We start from the raw sequence: 21,523 nt of genomic DNA, 5'->3' as shown, positions 1-21,523 counted from the left end.
TAAATTTTCTGTGACGGGTATGTTGTTCATATGTTATTCTTTTTGTACAATAGGTAAAACAGCATTAAAGTATGCGGGTTGTGACATGCTTGGGAGGATTTATTTGAATGTTCAAGTAGATTGTTTTGTGAGTCGAATGTTCGGGAAAATTGTTTCGTTTATTGAATGTTTTAGAAAACCGTTTGAGTGTTTGAGAGAACTGTATTGTAGGCATGTTATTTAGAAGGAATGATGTGTTTTGTTGTTGTTAGAGGATTTAGTTTGTGGTGGTTGAAATTGTTGAGTTGTCTATGTATGCTTACGGCGTGCATTCTGTGTTTTACAGAGTGGGCGGAATGTGCGACGGGGTTTCGTTAGATTGGTTCAGTTAGATTTTGTAGATGGGGTTTTGTAGATTGGTTTAGTAGATTGAGGATTTTTTAGGGGGGTTTAGGGTTAGAATAGAGTTTAGAGTACGGATTCAGGGTATTGTTTGTTTTGTTGTGTTCTAATTCTAGAGTGTGGATCTAGAATGTATTTTGGAGAGCAGTTTTAAAGTGAAGTTTGTTTTGTTTTGATCTATTTCTGGAGAGGGGATTTAAAGAATATATTTGGAAGTATTGTTCCGGATGTTAGTTCGGTTCGGTGACCTGGTTGGTCGGACTCTGCTCTAGATTAGGGTCTCTGTATTGTTATTGTTTATGTGTGTGTCTTTTTGTGAAAGAGTTTAGAAGATTGGAAGAAGTTTTTGTTGGTTGTAAACCCTCCATTTTCCCCACATTTTCCCGACAACACCGTTTGGAAATAAAAGAACCTGGTAATATACCCGGTGTCATTTGGTTTGACTGTTTGAGTTTATAGCGAGAGAAAGGGACACTCGGCTACATTTGGCACGAGGTTACAAGTGCAAAATCGATGAGCAAAACAAATTACAGGTGCATACTGTAAAGCATTAATGACCGCATAAAGAACAAGAAATTCCTCCGAGGTAGGAAAAACACCCCCGTCCTTACCATTCTCACTGCCACCAACTGAGAAGGTTATTTCCCTTTGACCATTAATATGTCCCTCTATAAGTCCTTGTAGAATCTTACCCCAGCAATAACTCCCTAACCGTGTGTTTGACTGGTCCCAAATTTTGTAAGGACCGTCTCAGGAATGTATAGAACCTGTTCACCAAGTTTGGTGACGATCGGTCCGTTCATTCTTGAGATCTATATGCGAACACAAACACACAAACACACAAACAAACAAACAAACACATCGACCGAATCCTATACACACCCCTATACCGGGGGTGTAACAACACGGAAGGAGACACGCCTATAGCACTAATGCAAACAAGCGTGCACACCAGGGAAGGGAGGGGCTTCGAAAATAACGCAGGAGTACAGTTGCTGGACAGAGGGGGGGGGGGGGGGGGGGGGGAGGGGTGTTTCTGGGGGGCTGCTGTAGAAATATATAGCATTGGATAGGGGCACTTACAGTCTCTCTTTGACAAAAAAAAGGTACAATTGCAGGGTAAAACAAGTCGCGTAAGGCGAAATTACTACATTTAGTCAAGCTGTGGAACTCACAGAATGAAACTGAACGAAGTCCGCCGCTAGTGCAAAAGGCAGTGAAAGTGACGAGCCTGTTTGGCGTGGTAGCGGTTGCGCTGTGCATGCTTCATAGCACGCTTTACTTTACCTCTCTTCGTTTTAAGTTTCTGAGCGTGTTTTAAATCCAAACATATCATATCTTTGAGCAGGTCGGTTTCAGTTTTAATAAACAATTTTAGAGAATTGTGTATCTTATATTTGAGTCTTTCGTGTTTTAGACATTGATGCATTTAATAGTTTTAACGAGTTGCCTTTTGTTTTATCATTCTGGTGTTTATCTAGATGTGCTGTGTATCTTATAAGAAGTTCTTAAAAGTTCGAAGTTATTTTAGCATATAGGTTTTTTTTATGGTCTTAACAGTTAAACATGTATTACGTTATCATTAAGATTCATGCTTTGTTAGCACTAAGCAGTTGTTTTAATCAGTCTGGTTTTCTCTTGTTTTCATCTTATGAACATTCTAAATGTTAGACTAACTTATTGTCTTGTACAGAATAACAACTGTGTGAATGGTGCTATACTGAATGAAAGAGTGTGACATGAAGTTCTTGTACATCATTGTAAAGAGTGTGAATGACGTTTTAGTTTAGATGTCAAGCGCTTAGAGCAAGCCTTTTTAACGAAAGTTTTTGATTTAGCGCTATATAAATGTTCTTATTATTATTATTATTATATATATATGGTTTTGGAATCAGGAACCGACAAGAACATAAGATGAAATAGTTTTTAAAACGATTTCGGAAATTTAATTTTGATCATAATTTTTATATTTTTAATTTTCAGAGCTTGTTTTTCATCCAAATATAACATATTTATATGTTTTTGGAATCAGAAAAAGATGAAAAATAAGATGAACGTAAATTTGGATCGTTTTATAAAAAGAAATATTTTTTTTACAATTTTCAGATTTTTAATGACCAAAGTCATTAATTAATTTTTAAGCCACCAAACTGAAATGCAATACCGAAGTCCGGCCTTTGTCGAAAATTGCTTGGCCAAAATTTCAATCAATTTGATTAAAAAATGAGGGTGTGACAGTGCCGCCTCAACTTTTACAAAAAGCCGGATATGACGTCATCAAAGACATTTATCGAAAAAAAGAAAAAAACGTCCGGGGATATCATACCCAGGAACTCTCATGTCAAATTTCATAAAGATCGGTCCAGTAGTTTAGTCTGAATCGCTCTACATACACACACACACACACACACACACACACGCACACACACACACACACACACGCACGCACATACACCACGACCCTCGTCTCGATTCTCCCTCTATGTTAAAACATTTAGTCAAAACTTGACTAAATGTAAAAAGGGGAGGGGGGCAGTACTTTTACTCAGCCTTGCACATAGAAGTCTCTGTCAGCAGGGTGCTCCTTGAGATTAAATGCATAGTTTTGGGGCCGAAAAAACATAGCACGCTCACTAGCCTTCGCCAGCCGGCTGAATCATGAGGTGCCCATTGGCATCAATCACGAGGCCCCGATATTTAATTACGACTCTTTTGACCCTTTGCTTCAGCATGATGTAGCGGTCCCGCATTGGCATCTGGCGCGACTCGGTGTACAGCTGTTTGATGTCCTGGCGCAACCTGTTCAACTCGTTTAAGGTTGTTTGACGTTCTCCTAGAGCTTGATCCAGCCAATTTCTGTCACGCCTTCGAATGCGTAGCCCTGTAAAAGAAGAAAATGCAGGTCCGTAGAGTACTGAAACGTATTATTTCAGATGTTAGTTGCAAAAAATCACAAATGGCGTCTTTTCGGTTACAAAAACAAGAACGCTGAGGAGTTATTATTAACCATTGAGTCAACCGAATACACTGAAATATGTCCTGTTCTTTCTTACCTACCTTATGAAACAAGGGGGTGAGAGAGAAAGAGAGAGAGAGAGAAATAAAGAAAGAGAGAGAGAGAGAAAGAGAGAGAAAGTGAGAGACAGAGAGAGAGTGAGAGAGGGGGGGGGGGGAAAGACAGAGAGAGAGACAGAGAGACAGAGGAGAGGCACGCACAGAAACACAGACAGAGATATAGAGGGAAAGACAGACCAATAGACAGGAACAAAGACAGACACAGACCAGAACATAATTTGAGAAAGAAATCCTGAAAGTTCATCATGCTTGATAAAGAACGCAACAGCTGAAGCCATAATCTACCGCCTTTCAGTGCATGACGTCATTTATGTGTTCCACAATCAAAATGCCGTTCTTAATTGTATCCATTAGTCCGCTGCACAGTGCTTTGAAGTGGAAAGTCTAAGCATACTTTCAACGTCAAACAACAGAAAACTGAATTTATTTTTGGAATCACGAAATAATGAGGACTTGACAAAAGTCAATTATAAGTATCTTGTTCCAAAATAAGGAAAGTGGTTATACAGTTTTCTTTATTTTTAATCACATTGTTCTATAAAAAAAGAAACAAAAATGAAAATGCATATTTTTGGATACAGGAGGCAATAGGTAATAGGCCTACCCCTTTTCTGATTAAAATACCTATTTTTATAAAAATGACAATGTGACACATTTTGAACGAAAATTTCACAAACGAATTTTTCAGGTACCAGGCTGAAGTAAAATCCAATACTCCAGACCAGGTCAAATTATTTTGTGAAAAAACCGCCAATTATATTGATAAGAAAATGTGACCGTGACAATACCGCTTCAATAAGCAAATATTACGTAATCAAACTGTCCTATTAAATATTGGAGAAAACGGGCACAAGAAAACTCGCTCAAGAAAATTCATGTCAAATTCTATAAAGATATATTGAATAGTTTTAGATATAGATGATTACTGTTATTCTTGTACGATTATGTAAGAAGAAAGAGGCAAAAAGTACACAAACAATCAATACAAGCAAGAAGTCAAACACCCTCTACCTTCCTTCAGGTCTTGCAGTCTGACAATATCCCTGTTGTTTTCAGCTAATCCACCCCAGCCCTGCCTGTCCGGCATGGTTAGCTCATTTGCCGCGAGACGCACCAGCCTTTTTAGCATGTAGTACTTTAGCGGAAAGACGGTGCGTTTCGCATGTTTATACCTGCCATTGACAAAATGTATTGATTCACGGCTCTATACGCCACAAAACAAAGCGGAAACATGATAGCTGCCATTGACATAAGTCATTAATTCACGGCTCTATACGCCACAAACCAAAGCGGAAACATGATAGCTGCCATTGACAGAAGTCATTAATTCACGGCTCTATACACCACAAACCAAAGCGGAAACATGATAGCTGCCATTGACATAAGTCATTAATTCACGGCTCTATACGCCACAAACTAAAGCGGAAACATGATAGCTGCCATTGACATAAGTCAATAATTCACGGCTCTATACGCCACAAACTAAAGCGGAAACATGATAGCTGCCATTGACAGAAGTCATTAATTCACGGCTCTATACACCACAAACCAAAGCGGAAACATGATAGCTGCCATTGACATAAGTCATTAACGGTTCAATACGCCACAAAACAAAGCGGAAACATTAAAACAAAGCAACAAAAGACAGGCAGAACCGAAGAACCATCAAAGGCTTCGTTGTGACCTCTTATTCTTGAGTAATATAAAAAAAAAAGGTCTAAAGTCACTGCTGACAACTCCATCTGTACACAAAAAAACTCCGTACAGATAAATAACTAATTCTGAAAAATATAGACAAACATTGCTAAATCAGTGGTGTGTGTGGGTGTGGGTGTGGGTGTGGGTGTGTAGACTGAGGTTACACACATCGTCTCAGTCAGTCAGTAGATAGTAAAAATAGTGGTCAAAGTTTGCGGATCATGAAAAATGCGAGCTTCAGATAAATACTGCAAGCTCGCATTTTTCACGATTCGCAAACTTCGACCTATTTTGTTACTATCGACTGTGACTCGTTGTGTAACCTCTACTTAAATATAAATGTGTGTTTATGTTGAAGTTCGACACGAAATACCCTTGTCTTAGGGAGTTAACCAAGCCGATAACTGTACGGAAAGCAAAGGTAAACTGTCGGGGGATCGTACTAAGAAAAGAAATCACTTATATGGGGAGCGTATCAAAGGTGGTCGGGAGAGTGTATCAATAAAATTCCGAGCGTCGTAATTAATCGTCCAAATATAGAAAGATGGAAAGCTTTGAAATGATCATTGGTGGTTCAAAGCAAGTGTTTTAGATTAAAGAATATCCCTGGATAAACAAATCGAAGCACAATAACTGCTGCCTTGAGTTAAACGCGGGGAAAGGTAAAAAATAGACTAAAATAATACTTCTTACAGCACAAATCGTGTAAGTGCTCTTCGAAATGCCATCCAAAGTAGACATATGAAAGCATGAAGTGACAAAATCAAAATCAAAATCAAGTGACACAATTGACGAAAAGTATCCTTTTTTATGCGTTTTAGTATGAGACTCACCTTTATCTCGCGTCGTTTCCGCAAACAGGATGCAAGGGGGAGTGTACTAAGAATATTTGGATCGACGGCGTGCCAATGTAAATACAGAATGATGAAACCTGTTTTGGATCTATTTCAATGTTTGCCATGATTTTGACCCTCGACTCTAAGATTTTAATGTCCGTAAAAAGAATACGGAAAATCGCAGGGCAGTGTCAAATGTCAAATACAAACCAACATGCATGCACACACACACACACACACACACACACGCACGCACGCACGCACGCACGCACGCACGCACGCACGCACGCACGCACGCACGCACGCACGCACGCACACACACACACACACACACACACACACACACACACACACATCGAAGTCTATAAGTCTCGGCGAGAGGGATAATTCGTGTTTCTATTTTGGGCAGTTTACCTCAAGCCATTGTGTTTCATTACGGAAAGAAATTGTAAAAAGATGGTATGTGGGTCCATTTTAGCATACCACACACAGCCTTGAGCTCCAGAACATGATTGGCTGGTAACACTTTAAAGCCTCACTAAGCCTCACATGAGGTTTACAGAACGATGGAATATTTTACGAAATAAGCTATTCTACACATTGGAACACATTTACACTAGAATTTAACAGCAGTAAATGACACAGTTCGTTTGAATGGCTTTTTAGTATGCGTAAACCACACACCAGTTATCGTGGTTGACAACCCCTGAGCGATCATGAACCCGTGTGACACACTTTCCTTTTTTACACAACTTCATCGTCAGTTTGTGGTTTCAATTTATTGTTTAGATTTTAAAAGTTAGATCTAGCGCAAAAACGAGGCTTACGATTTGTTTTATAGTAAATCCGGCTGGCCGAGCATAAATAATATAATATAATTATTAATAATAAATACATTCTTTGAAAAATGCTCCCTCTTTATGGAGGGCACCTAGGATGTTCTCTATATAGCGGTAAGTGTTTAAACGAAAGGGTGTTTGTACTTTGGGTAAACGCCTGACGGTGTCTGTGACCAGAACCTGATGGTTTACGGGAGACGCATGTGTAGGCATCTGTGGGATAGTTGCGTAAAGCTTTTGACTGTTTATATCGTTATATGAGACAAAAAGACAAATAGTAGCTTCAGGACTGCACTTTTAAAGTCAGGAACAAGACGGTTATGGACAGTACACTGCCATAATGATCACGATCACCCTGTTGAAAAATCCAGGTTCATTTATCTCGACACAGATTGGCATGTACTTGTCATGTTTACTAGCTTAGCACGTATTTATGAAAGCATCAAATGAACTTTTTTGAAATTGCATTTATATCAGACCATTTTGACCAACAAATTTGCCACTCTATGAACGGGCCATGCATTAAAGAAAGGTAGAGTACACCAAATATGAAGTAATTCGGCCAATACATGTAAAAGGTATAAGCATGTTTGTGGGTTACATTTGATTTAGGGGTCACCCTGTACATACAGACATGTACACACACACACACGCACACACACACACACACACACACACACACACATACACACACATACACCCCCCCATACACACATACACACAAACACATATAAAATATATGCACGCTCGTACGCACACATGTATGCACTCACGCAAGCACGCATGCATACACACACACACACACACACACAAACACACACACACACACACACACACAAACATCCATGCATGCGTACCTACGACACATTCGGTCTCATTACGCACGCATGTCTGCACTCACGCATGCACGCACGCACGCACGCATACAAACACACACACACACACTAACACACACCCGGTACACACACACACACACACACACACACACACACACACACACACACACAAACATCCATGTATGCGTACCTACGTACTCGTTCGATACCATCAGTCCGAGTATTGACGGAAATCAAAAACCTGGAATGGTTGCAATTAAACCCAAAAGGACAACAACAAAATTACGTACCTTTTATTGAGGCGTCTTAACATGTCCTGTTTCCTCTCCATCTCCACAGTGATCCTGGCCACCTCCTGTCTCATTGCATCCTTCGTTCTAACCATTCTCCACAGTCTGCGAGAGAGGGGAGTTTACATACAGATACTCATTACAGTCTAGGAGACTAAACGTATATTTAATCCTATGCGTGATAGAGACCACCCATCTCATGATCAAACCATGTACTCACACATGTTGTTTTTTATTATGCAAACAATGAGATGGTGTCAAACTACAGACTGGTAGGTACCTAATCTTGTTTATCCTACATACGTGAGAGAGACACCCAAGAGATAATAATCGTTCAAATCACACGTGTGTATATCATGTAAATGAGGTCATGTCAAGCAAGTCTGGCAGGGACCTGTTTTTCCACTGCTTATGATGCCAAAGTCACCGAGACAAACGTCATTACAGAAACAAAAATTGCGCTCGCTAATTACCCTCGATGAATCTTTAGAACTAACACGTCACGCTACACTTTTAGAGTGAGGTTTCTTTGCTTTGACGTAATAGATTGCACGAGTCTTTAGACGAGATCGAGGTTCCAAAACAAGCGTCTTCAATTTAGCTGCCTCGACTGCAGGACATTTTCAGTAAAATACACGTAAGTACAGTATGTAGGATAAACAGAATACTACATGGCTTGCTGTTTCGTACCAGATTTACACTCGTTGCTTTTTCAAATAGTGAACAGCTCGCTTTCGCTCGCAGTTCAATATTTAAAAAAAAAAAAACTCGTGTAAATCTGGTACGACACAGCAAGCCATGTAGTATTCTCTATATTGCTCATTAGGACAAAGTCACCGAGACAAACGTCTTTACATAAGGAAATGTATACACAGTGGAACCAACAACACATATACCTCCCCCCCTCCCCCCCCCCCCCCAAATCAAATTCGCAAAATCAAGGTTCCCGCGTTAAAATCGACAAACAAATCAGAACAACTGAAACGAAACAGGGTGTGCATGTCATTAGATAGAACAATCAAATTTGCATCCAAAACAGTCAGTTTTGTTTCCATATCTTGTCTAACATGGACGCTTTGGCATGCTGCATGAGCGGTGTAGGTGTCAATCCTCTCAGAAGGCATAACAGGCAGTTTTGAAACCGTTTCAGCGGGTAATGAGACCCAAAAAAACCCAGTACATTTCAGTAACTCCTCAACGCATTGCCTTTAACCTTTCGGCGATTTGTGCTAACACATGTTGTAAACTACACACGGGATCTTCAGTCATTTGCGATATTATTTCTTCTGTTATGCGACATGCCAAAAAGAGTATTAAGAATAAAGATTTACCCTGTCCGACTGAACAGACTTTTTTTCTCCAAACTAACGGGCATTAAAAAAAAATGAAAACGCACTTGTTGAAACGCGCACAAAAACATTCTTGGAATTTGCTCTTTCAAGAGCCATGCTCAGTTAAGCGTGTCAGCAGTGAGCCTTGCTAGGCTTAGGCTGACATTTGCGAAGTGTTCTCTTTAAAGATTACTTTCGCGTTGAAATCCTTTTTCCACCCATGTCTGATGAAATATGAATGAAATTTGAGTATGTTGCGCCTCTGTTATTGGTCTTGAAGTTAACAATAAAACAAATGTTTCGATGAGTCAGCAAAGACCTACCGTCAATTTAAGAAGTCTTTCTGGCATGTCAAATAACAGCAAACGTAATGTCTCAAATGACTGAAAATCCCGTGTGCACTTTACGACATGTGTTAGCACAAATCACCGAAAGGTTGATGGTAAAGCGTTGAGGAGTTACTGACATGTACTGTTTTTTTGGTCTCATTAACCGCTAAAACGGCTTCAAAAACCGCCTTTTACGGCTTTTCAGATGAATGACACCTACACCATTCAGCATGCCATAATCTCATCGTAAGACAAGATATGTGAACAAAACTGACTGTTTGGGATGCAGGTTAGATCATTCTTTCTTTTGACATGCAGAATATGTTTCATTTCAGCAGTTCTGATCTTTTGTCGATTTAAACGCGGGAGCCTTGATTTTTGCGAAATTGATTTTGGGGGTGTCTGAGTTATAGGTTTCACTGTGTAGTCTCTGCCTCATGTAAACTCAATCTGTTACCTTGGTAAGGTAGGGGAATGAATGGCCCTTTCAGTCATATCATTGGTTTTACAATAAACGGCCTCATCACAAGGATCTGCCCATAAAACAAATCTCCCTAGTTTTCATCATGACGGGTAGTATATGACTTGCTGTTCATTGCTTTTTCAAATTTTTTAAAGCTCTTTTTCACTCGCGTTTCAGAATTAAATAATTTTTGAAAATACTGACATTCTGATATCACACAGCAAGCCATGTTGGTCTGGCCTCCCGTACATCGTGTATAGGTCGTTAGATGCGTAGCCTACCTACATTAGAAATGGGCGGTATTAACATGATTGATATGCGTGATATGCAGACATCCTTTTTGTAGAGCTGGGCAGCCAGGTTACAACAAGCAGATTTTGAAAATTGGAAATGATCCCCAAGACAATATTATGAGGTTCTTGGAAGTCGTCTGTGTTGTTTTAAATCAACTGTCACACAGAGACAGTTCGTAGGCCCGAATAGAATAAAATCGTAAAGTTGGCATCAAGTTTTTAAAAAATGGATTGAGAATAGACATTTGTTTTTTGCTCAAATCGATGAATAATTGCGGAATAATGCAGGTTTTGTTTTGAAAAAGAAGGAGTTGTGTTTTGAAAATTCGATTAAAGCTGATGGGAATTGTGTACGTGATATAAGGATAGACGACAATATTGCCCCGTGTGAACAGATATGTTCCACACAGCGCCACACCGCTTTTTGAGTTCAGTAGAACCCCTGTTGTAAGCCCCCCCTCCCCCCCCCCACCCCCCAACTTAAGACTCCCTTCTTTTTAAGACCGTGTTTGCTCAGAGTTCCTGTTCTTTAGATCTGTAAATGTACCCCCATTTTAAGACTCCCTCCTTTTTAAGACCCGATTTCCTAATATTTTGGGAGGTCTTAAAAGGGGGGGTCCACTGTATAACGTACGCTTTGCACACGGCCCTCTGTGTGAGCGCGCTGCGAGAGAACACAGCCAGCGAAAACGCGGACGACGAATCTGTGCCCTGTCTATAAGACTTGTTTAAAAACCCTTCCTCGCTATATTGACAAAAGCACAAGTCAGCGCACCCTGCTCTGTAAAATTGTGTTTACATGAATATGATATTTCTATTGACGAGAGATATTATAAGATGTTTGGTGGCTTGTTGACAGACCAGCTTTTTTGTTGGTCCAAGGGGACCATATCGTCTTTTGTTTCATCTTTATCGACCAAGGCCGAAGGCCGCGGTTGATAAATATGAGACAAAAGGCGATATGCTCCCCGAGGACCAACAACAAAATGCTGGTCTGACGACAAGCCACCAAACATCGTTTTTGTCATCATTTTGGTTGTGCAACAAAATGCACAATAACCCACAGGGAGACGAATTTTTAGAATCCAACTCCGGGCCACAAAGCATCGTCACAGTAGCTCGAGATAACACGTCAACCTTGTATGTGACGTCAAACGTAGCTTGTTGACGCTTTTCTTCCGGTCTGAAAATGTACAGAGCTGCGATCATACGTGTGAGTTCAGTAAGTGTTGAGCATATTTCTTTTCTTTTTAAGTGTTTATGACTTTTCGTTGTGGATTTTGCGATTACAGAGATAAGTTGCAAATTGACCATGAGTCGCCGCGGTAATTATCAACATTGATTGGGTCTTTGAGAGTGAATCAGTGCTTACAATCGTCGTCCTCGGAAACACAAATCCAAAGCCGCGATGGTTCCACACATCAAACAATCAGCCTGATTGGCTTTTACTTTGACAATCCACGTTTCACCTGAAACCTCAAACCCATTCACCACCTCGATTTATTGCATGGGGAACATGAGATTTATTTCCCAGGTGTTTGTGAATGAAAACTCGTGAAAATGATGACAATAGCTCTTAGCAACTAAATGTACAAGCGAGGAAAGATTACAGCTGCTTCAATGGAAATTATGTATAATATATACCCAACAAATATTTCACTTTACAAGATAAAGTTGAAACAAAATAGTCTGTGCAGACTTTGTAAAGAAATATATTATATTGAACCATCCACTTCGCTACGTCACGCTACTAGTAGGGAGATTTAAAAAACGAAACGTCGGGACGTTTCGTTTTGAAGTTGTGGTAAACGTCATCATTTCGGGGGTCTCTCGCTGGAAAGGTGAAGGTCAACTGAAACGGAACGTGGAACGTCAAAACGCAGTCACGTTTTCCACCCCCAAAAAACGAACAATATTTCGTCAACTTCTGTAAGTATTTTTGCACACTAACAGTTTTATTTGTTGGCCATTTTATGCATTGCTAGATTCATCAACCCTTAATTCACAGTCTTTCAGCGCTGAGAATGTGTTCATTGGAGGTAGACAACTGTTGTGAACTGAAATATTTTGAAGGGTGCTGATCCTGGTACATTTATCCAACTTCATGGTGAGAAAGCAAATGGCGAAGCAGAAGTAGGTCATCGCATCGAATTTTTATTCTGGCTTCGTATGTGATTTTGTATAAACAAAGTCTGTGTGATTTATTTGGACTGAAAATAATCAAAGTATGCCCGATTCTGGACCACCTCCTAGGGGTTTTTTTCCATTCTGATCGAGGACAGACGTGATAATTTCACTTGAAGATTTATCGCCCTTCCTTCATTCCGAAACGAAACGTGAATACATCTAAATCTTGTCTGCGGCCTATGCCGTCTCGTTTCACGTTGCCTTTCGCGGGGTGACTCATTCACCAAACGAAACGAGCTGCAAAACGAAACGTGCTGTCTTTTAAATCTCCCTACTATCTCTGGTTAGCGCTCTAAAAGCGTGACGTAGCGAAGTGAGAGAGTTGACTTCGTATATCGCAACGAAGATATAGTTACACTTAACCACTGTCCAGCGACAGGGAGGGGTTGTCACAGGAATCGACCGGGAGAAAGGAAGCCCGAGTAGAGCACTTAACAGGTAAATGGAATAAGCATTTGAATACCGTTAATGTTTATCGCATAAGTTGAATCGACTAACACTGTAACTTTAAACATAGCAGACAGATATCTAAGACAAGATGTCCGCTATTTATGTTGTGCAGTGCGTCGTGTAACCGGTCGTAAAGGAAGGTAGCGGCCAGATGACAGAATGAAGGATCTGAGAAGCCGCCGGAATATGACGCCTTTAGACTCGCATAGCTGAGATTCGACGGGATTTCTAGAAGCTAGTGCACGGTTATTTTTGTCCGTAGAGTTGGACCATTGTGGTCACAGGGCGGTAGAAACTGAGTAGACCGAGGTCACCAGTAGCAGGAATTAGTAGTAAAATACATGTCCTAGTGAACAGCAATAGAAGCTGTGTAATTCTGCGTATGACCAGAATCAAAATATGTCTACAATATCTTAACTTACTTAAGAGATAAGGAATATTTAGTAGACAGAGCAGACGGTGTTTTAAGTCTGCCGTAGTAGGAACTATAACTGGTTTTTACATTTAGTCAAGTTATGACTAAATGTTTTAACATAGGGGGGGGGATCGAGACGAGGGTCGTGGTGTATGTGTGTGTGTGTGTGTGTGTATGTGTGTGTGTGTGTGTGTGTGTGTGTGCGTGCGTGCGTGTAGAGCGATTCAGACCAAACTACTGGACCGATCTTTATGACATTTGACATGAGAGTTCCTGGGTATGATATCCCCAGACGTTGTTTTCATTTTTTTGATAAATGTCTTTGATGACGTCATATCCGGCTTTTCGTGAAAGTTGAGGCGGCACTGTCACGCCCTCATTTTTCACCCAAATTGGTTGACATTTTGGTCAAGTAATGTTCGACGAAGCCCGGACTTCGGTATTGCATTTCTTAAAAATTAATTGATGACTTTGGTCATTAAAAATCTGAAAATTGTAAAATAATATATATTTTTATAAAACGATCCAAATTTACGTTCATCTTATTCTAAATCATTTGCTGATTCCAAAAACATATAAATAAATATGTTATATTTGGATTAAAAACAAGCTCTGGAAATTAAATATATAAAAATTATTTTCAAAATTAAATTTTCGAAATCAATTTAAAAACACTTTCGTCTTATTCCTTGTCGGTTCCTGATTCCAAAAACATATAGATATGATATGTTTGGATTAAAAACACGCTCAGAAAGTTAAAACGAAGAGAGGTACAGAAAAGCGTGCTATCCTTCTCAGCGCAACTACTACCCCGCTCTTCTTGTCAATTTCACTGCCTTTGCTGTGAGCGGTGGACTGACGATGCTACGAGTATACGGTCTTGCTGCGTTGCATTGCGTTCAGTTTCATTCTGTGAGTTCGACAGCTACTTGACTAAATGTTGTATTTTCGCCTTACGCGACTTGTTGTTGACTACACACGAGCCGTGAGTAGATACCTGTAAATTAGATATCGTGTGCCTGTGAGTTCACGGACTGTTTTTGTAGTTTTATACCTCAGTGAAGGGTAGAGAGTTTTGTCATTGCAATTGTGTACGAGATTGTCATCTCGAGTGTTTTTTTGCCAACCAAAACTGAGTACTGGATTTTTGAGTACCTAACATTTATGTTCATGGTTGTGTGTATTTGTGTGTATGCTGTCATAGCTGATTAATACAGTGGAGGGAACCTACATTTGGAGTTGTGTTTGATTCCTGTATGACAGCATATTAGCTCATTTGCATTCATTCACACACACACACACACACGCACACGCACACGCACACACACACACACACACACCCAGCCAGCAAGACATTAGCGGCCGATAATCGGCCGAACACCCTTCAAAAAGTCGGGCCGGTGACGTCAAAACATACGACGCGGGTGTTGGACCGACTAACTTTTGCAAAGAGGCAACGATGCGGCCGATAGGCGGCCGAACACCTGCACTATGGCGGCACGCATCCGGTCCGATGTTAATCGGCCCGATGACTTGTTTGACCTGCGGTCCGACACCTTATGCCGACATCGGGAAGATATCGATTTCAGCGGGAAGACATCGGGACGATGTCGGCATAAGGTGTCGGGCCGCAGGTCCAACAAGCCATCGGGCCGATTAACATCGGACCGGATGCGTGCCGCCATAGTACAGGTGTTCGGCCGCCTGTCGGCCGCCTCGTTGCCTCTTTGCAAAAGTTAGTCGGGCCAACACCCGCGTCGTATCTTTTGACGTCACCTGCCCGACTTTTTGAAGGGTGTTCGGCCGACTATCGGCCGCTAATGTCTTGCTGGCTGGGTGCAGCTACCGATACAGCAGTATGTACCACCACCACCCCCCCCCCCCCCCCAAGTGTAACAGTGCAAAATTCACTTACAGCTACAGCTACAGCAGTATAACCCCCCCTCCCCCCAGTGTTACAGTTGCAAACAAACCTACAGATACAGCAGTGTGTACAACCCCCCCCCCCCCCCCCAGTGTAACAGTGCAAAACAAATCACCAGCTAGAGATACAGCAGTATGTAGAACCCCCCGCCCCTACCGCGTACCGCCCTCACTGTAACAGTACAAAACACACCTACAGCTACAGATACAGCCGTATACACCCCCCCCCCCTCAGTATTACAGTATAAAACACACCTACAGCAACAGATTCAGCAGTATATACAACCCCCCAAGTGTAACAGTGCAAAAATTACTTACAGCTAAAGCTACAGCAGTATGTACACCTCCCCTCCCCCTTAGTAACAGTGCAAAACACACCTACAGCTACAGCAGTATGTACAACCCCCAACCCCCCCCCCCCCCCCCCACCACTGTAACAGTACAAAACTCATTTACAGCTACAGATTCAGAATTATGTACATCCCCCTCCCCCCGCTGCCACCACTGTAACAGTACCAAACATACAACACTCCACCCCCTTCCCTCGTGTAGAGCGCAAAACACACCTAGAGCTACAGATACAGCAGTATACAATCCCAATCCCCCCCCCCCCCCCCCCCTGTGTGCAAAACACACCAACAGCTACAAAAACAGCAGTATGTTCACCCCCCCCCCCCCTCCCCCTACTGTAACAGTACATAACACACCTACAGCTTCAGCTAGTTACATCTATGCTTGGCGCTGGTGGACAATATTCACTTTTTTTGGCAAAAACCGCCAGTTTTGGCCAAAAAAGACAAAGATTTGGCCAAAACAACCCACACATTTGGCCAAATAAAATAGATTTGGCTATAACTTTTTTTGGGCCAAAACTTTCTATGTAAAAGTTTTGGCCAAAACTGTTTATGTTAGCTAAAACGGGAGATTTGGCCAAACTTCTGCCACAAAAAGATTTGGCCAAAAAAAGATTTGGCCAAACAAAAAAGATTTGGCCAAATCTTCACTTTTTGGCCAAATCTTTTTTGTTTGGCCAAATCTTTTTTTGGCAAAATCTTTTGTATTTGCTGGCGCTGGTGGACAATATTCACTTTTTTGGCCAAATCTCTTTTTGGCCAAAACTTTGCTTTTTTGGCCAAAACTTTGCTTTTTTGGCCAATACCGCCAGTTTTGGCCAAAAAAGTGTGTTTTTGGCAAAATAAGTGAATATTGTCCACCAGCGCCAAGCAGCTTGGCGCTGGTGAACAATATTCACTTTTTTGGCCAAAAACGCACTTTTTTGGCCAAAACTGGCGGTTTTGGCCAAAACTGGCGGTTTTGGCCAAAACTGGCGTTTTTGGCCGAAACTATACTTTTTTGGCCAAAACTTTGCTTTTTTGGCCAATACCGCCAGTTTTGGCCAAAAAAGTGTGTTTTTGGCAAAATAAGTGAATATTGTCCACCAGCGCCAAGCAGCTTGGCGCTGGTGAACAATATTCACTTTTTTGGCCAAAAACGCACTTTTTTGGCCAAAACTGGCGGTTTTGGCCAAAACTGGCGGTTTTGGCCAAAACTGGCGTTTTTGGCCGAAACTATACTTTTTTGGCCAAAACTTTGCTTTTTTGGCCAAAAATGTACGTTTTTGGCCAAAAAAGTGTGTTTTTGGCAAAAAAAGTGAATATTGTCCACCAGCGCCAAGCAGCTTGGCGCTGGTGGACAATATTCACTATTTTGGCCAAAAACACACTTTTTTTGCCAAAACTGGTGGTTTTGGCCAAAACTGGCGTTTTTGGCCAAAACTGGCGTTTTTGGCCAAAACTATACTTTTTTGGCCAAAACTTTACTTTTTTGGCCAAAACCGCCAGTTTTGGCCAAAAAAGTGTGTTTTGGCCAAAAAAAGTGAATATTGTCCACCAGCGCCAAGCTGCTTGGCGCTGGTGAACAATATTCACTTTTTTGGCCAAAAACGCACTTTTTTGGCCAAAACTGGCGTTTTTGGCCAAAACTATACTTTTTTGGCCAAAACTTTGCTTTTTTGGCCAAAACTGGTGGTTTTGGCCAAAACTGGCGGTTTTGGCCAAAACTGGCGTTTTTGGCCAAAACTATACTTTTTTGGCCAAAACTTTGCTTTTTTGGCCAAAAACGCCAGTTTTGGCCAAAAAAGTGTGTTTTGGGCAAAAAAAGTGAATATTGTCCACCAGCGCCAAGCAGCTTGGCGCTGGTGGACAATTTTCACTTTTTTGGCCAAAACTATAATTTTTTGGCCAAAACTGGCGGTTTTGGCCAAAACTGGCGTTTTTGGCCAAAACTGGCGTTTTTGGCCAAAACTGGCGTTTTTGGCCAAAACTGGCGTTTTTGGCCAAAAGTATACTTTTTTGGCCAAAACTTTGCTTTTTTGGCCAAAACTTGCGTTTTTGGCCAAAAAAATGAATATTGTCTATCAGCGCCAAGGGGTACTCAAAGATTTGGCCAAAAAATGAAGTTTTGGCCAAAACTATTTTTTGGCCAAAACTTTCAATGCAAAAGTTTTGGCCAAAAAAAATTTGGCCAAATCTAAAACATGTGGCCAAAAAAGTGAAGATTTGGCCAAATGTTTTAGATTTGGCCAAATATTTTTTTGGCCAAAACTTTGCACTTAAAAGTTTTGGCCAAAACATGTTTTTGGCCAAAAACACACTTTTTGGCCAATAATGTACGTTTTTGGCCAAAAAAGTGTGTTTTTGGCCAAAAAAGTGAATATTGTCCACCAGCGCCAAGCATATACATCAGTATGCACACCCCCCCCCCCCCCCAAGTGTAACAGTACAAAACACACCTACAGCTACAGATTCAGCAGTATGTACAACCCCCCCCCCCCCCCCCCCCCCCAGTGTCACTGTGCAGAACACACATACAGCTACAGATTCAGCAGTTAGTATGTACACCCCCCCCCCCCCCCCAAGTGTGTAACAGTGCAAAACACACCACCAGCTACAGATAGATCAGTATGTACACCCCCCCCCCCCCCCCACCCCAAGTGTTACAATGCAATACACGTCACACCTACAGCTACAGATACATCAGTATGTACACCCCCCCCCCCCCCCCCCCCCAAGTGTAACAGTGCAAACCACACTTACAGCTACAGATTCAGCAGTATGTACTCCACCCCCCCCCCCCCCCCCCCCAGTGTAACAGTGCAAAAATCACCAACAACTACTGCAGTATGTACCCCCCCTCCCCCTACAGCTACAGAAGTATGTTACCCCCCCCCCCCCTGTAACAGGACAATACACACCTACATCTACAGCAGTATGTACACACACACCCCCCCCCCCCCCCACTGTAACAAGACAAAACACACCTACATCTATATTTACAGCAGTGTGTACAACACCCCCCTCCCCCACTGTAACAGGACAAAACACACCTACATCTACAGAATAAGATACAGCAGTATGTACTCCCCCCCCCCCCCCTCACTGTAACAGCAAAACTAACATTGAGAGCAAAAAAAAACCGAAATCACTTACTCGCTCCATCCGTCGGTTGTCCTCGAGTTGACGTCTGAATCTGATTGTCATTGCCAAGAGCCTGACTCACTGGCTACACAACTATTCTCACCGCCACCACGTGGCACTGGGACCAGCACTCAGATTGAGATCCCGAGGCGACATTCGTCTCGGATAACATATCATCAATGTGCTGTCCAACATTCCCAAAAATGTCTCTTCTTTCGATATTAACTTGAACTAAGAAAACAAATAAAATTCGCTCACGCGGGAAAGCAGCAGCCATTTGCACACTCAATCTTGTTTACCGTAAGGAAAGCTATTTGAATATTTCAAGTAAATGATGGCGTATTTTTAAAATGTAAAACTCATGATTTGAGCTCATGCTGTATTTGATTGCAAATATGCAAATAAAACTTACAATTAATTATCCTACTCCTATGTGAAAAAGTCAACAAATATGAATAATTTAGTTTCGCATTTGCATGGTCAGTCTCATAATGTCACGCCGTTGCTGGACCGACGCTTGAACAGGGGACGTAACAAATGTTAAAATAATGATCATCAATTTGTTATCTCCCGTAACTCTGCATAATTTTATCGACAGCAACATTGCGTCGGGCCGATGTCGGGGTTTATTACGTACATTTATACACAGTCAAACGGTATCGGCGCGACAACGGACGACGACACACGACATATGACGACGTCACCCGACTGAAATCGTCAGTCGGCCGACGAAAGCTTGCTAGCTGGGCACACACACACACACAAACACGCGCGCGCACACACACACACACACACACACACACAATAAAACGCACACACACACATACATACAAACACACACAAAACACACACGCACGCACACACACACACACACACACACACACACAATAAAACGCACACACACACACCTATACATACAAACACACACAAAACACACACACACACACACACACACACACACACACACTCGAAAACACACACACACACACACACACAAACACACACACAAACACACACACACACACACACACACGCACACACACACACGCACACGCACACTTACAATCACATAATAGCACGCACGTACGCAAAAGCACGCACGCAAGTACACACACTTGCACGCACTCACGGACACACACAAGCATTTACTTGCACGTACGCACGCACACACGCACGCATGCACGCTCGCGCGCACCCAAACACACACACACACACACACGCACACACACACACACACACACACACACATACACAAAAACACACTCACACACACTCAAACACAGACACATACTCACAATACAATCGAACCTGTCCTGGAGACCACCTGTCCATAATGACCACCTGCCACTTGAGACCACCCCAAAGGATCCCCAAGGGTTTTTACTATATAAATCACCTGTCCATAAAGACCACCTGCCACTTGAGACCACCCCAAAGGATCCCCAAGGGTTTTTACTATATAAATCACCTGTCCATAAAGACCACCTGCCACTTGAGACCACCCAAAGGATCCCCAAGTGTTTTTACTATATAAATCACCTGTCCATAAAGACCACTTGCCTGTCAAGACCAAAGACCACTCTATTTCGGGCCCAAGTAACTGATTCAACCTGGCATGGAAGACCACCCGCCATCTTTTCTAACTACGGTAACAAACCCACTTCACATTACAGGGCAGAACAATCGTATCCACAACTTTCTTTCGTGCAGGTGCACTTGAGGTCAAGTATATGGGCCATAGCAATGTTATTGTCTGACTGATCTCATGAGGACTTGACAAGTCATTCTCCAAACCCCTCTCCCGCCCACCTCATCTTCCCGGCAACGATTTCACTTCAGTGACACGTAAGCCCCAGGGCCGTCTATACCACTAACTGAATGAAATCACTAGCCTGTGACGAGAGATTTGCAGTTCTCTTTGTTTGCAACCGGAACTCCTGATTCACTTCTACAAAAGGTTACAATTGCGCTGTCCACCTCTAATGAACAGCAATTGTTCGGATGAATAATGAGAGGATGTCGAATATCTTTTAATTGCGGCGGAATCAAAACCAAGCCGATACCTGCCTGAAGTATAAGAATGACACAGATGAAGAAAGAAAAAGAAAACCAACTTGTACACACGACGATGGCATAGGTTCCAGTGTTTCTGGGAAGTGGGGTGTTTGCCAAATGGCGACCCTGTCCATAAAGACCACCTGTCTAAAGAGACCACTTTTGCTAAGTTCCTTGGGTGGTCTCTTTAGACAGGTCCCACTGTACATTCAAATAACTCACAACTAACTGCGCTCAATTTCCTGTTGCTACTGTGCATAGCAGCAACCTATTCTGCAAACACACACAATCTTGAAAGCTCGGCTTCCGACTCACCGCCAACGTTTGCACCTCCCCTGATTAGAATCGAGCTGGGAATGTTTCTGAGGAAAAGTTTCAACTGAAGAGAAACTGAAGCCTGTGGATGTTTCGCAGCATCGCTAACGTAGATTCACACTGGATGTCAGCAGAGACTGTAGAGTACACAGTCTCTGATGTCAGCAACTAAAGTCACACCCGTGCCTATACTTTATGTCCGATGAATTGTGTGGTGTCACAAGTAAATTAGAACTACAAGTTGGTATCCCCCTTCATTGGCTTTGTCGACGCCCGTTTTTAACCGCTTGCTTCCCTTTAAATGATGAACCGCCCATAGAGCGTCTTCATC

At 42.0% G+C, this 21,523-nt stretch overlaps 1 long non-coding RNA gene across 1 annotated transcript; it reads right to left on the bottom strand.

Moving 5' to 3' along the window:
- Window positions 1-2,363: 2,363 nt before the first annotated feature.
- On the bottom strand, window positions 2,364-21,383 carry LOC138981334 (uncharacterized). Its single transcript, XR_011460611.1, has 4 exons — window positions 21,193-21,383; window positions 7,956-8,060; window positions 4,468-4,628; window positions 2,364-3,262 (listed from the first exon to the last, which is right to left on the bottom strand). It is a non-coding gene; the product is annotated as an uncharacterized lncRNA (long non-coding RNA).
- Between the last annotated feature and the right edge of the window lie 140 nt (window positions 21,384-21,523).

This window comes from Littorina saxatilis, linkage group LG12 (assembly GCF_037325665.1).
Source record: "Littorina saxatilis isolate snail1 linkage group LG12, US_GU_Lsax_2.0, whole genome shotgun sequence".
Lineage (NCBI taxonomy): Eukaryota > Metazoa > Mollusca > Gastropoda > Littorinimorpha > Littorinidae > Littorina > Littorina saxatilis.
Note: the sequence above shows the minus strand (reverse complement) of the source record. Positions and strands in the feature narration are given on the sequence as shown.